This window comes from Odontomachus brunneus, unplaced genomic scaffold, assembly GCF_010583005.1.
Source record: "Odontomachus brunneus isolate Ranch 3 - 2012 unplaced genomic scaffold, Obru_v1 Obru_scaffold_003, whole genome shotgun sequence".
Lineage (NCBI taxonomy): Eukaryota > Metazoa > Arthropoda > Insecta > Hymenoptera > Formicidae > Odontomachus > Odontomachus brunneus.
The window spans coordinates 566,462-567,131 of NW_022639453.1; the positions used below are offsets into that span (position 1 = coordinate 566,462).

Consider the following 670-nt stretch of genomic DNA (forward strand, 5'->3'; position numbering starts at 1 on the left):
AGAGAGAGAGAGAGAGAGAGAGAGAGAGAGAGAGAGAGAGAGAGAGAGAGGAGTTTTCAGAAAGAAATGAAAAAAAAACAATATATATATAAAACTCTAATTTAAAATAATTAAAAAAAAATATCATAGTATTAATTTTTTCCGTAGAACTTTTATAGGGAGCGATATAACTTATCACGTGCGTATACAAAGTCTAGCACCATCGGTTTTAATTTTCACGATAGATTTTTTGTTAAAAAATATTTGTGATTTTCTCATAATTAGGGGCATATTTTTAAACAAATTTCAGGTGAATTATACTCCTCATGGAAACTTTAAAAAATTATTAGTTTCAGGCCTCTAATACCAGTATTAATAGTTGTTATTTGAAACTTATCTTACGTGAGATACTCAGATTTGAATTAGAGTTAGATATGAGTTTTCCAAATTGAATTGCTACGAATATGTCATGAATATCAAAAGATTCAAATTAAAAAATTCTTATATAATTTGAAATTCATGTCTGAGTATTTTACGTGAGATGAATTTCAAATAAAGACTATTAATACAGACCTAAGATCGGTATTATACTTCAGGTGAAGTACTCATATTTGAATTTAAAATTATATGTGAATTTTCCAGATTAATCGCGACTACAAACGTGATGTCGTGTACAAAAAAAAAAAAAAAA

General features: G+C 27.2%; 1 long non-coding RNA gene across 2 annotated transcripts in view; it reads right to left on the reverse strand.

Moving 5' to 3' along the window:
* LOC116843206 overlaps positions 1 to 670 on the reverse strand; it is a 25,651-nt gene that overhangs the window by 19,507 nt on the left and 5,474 nt on the right. The window lies entirely within an intron of this gene.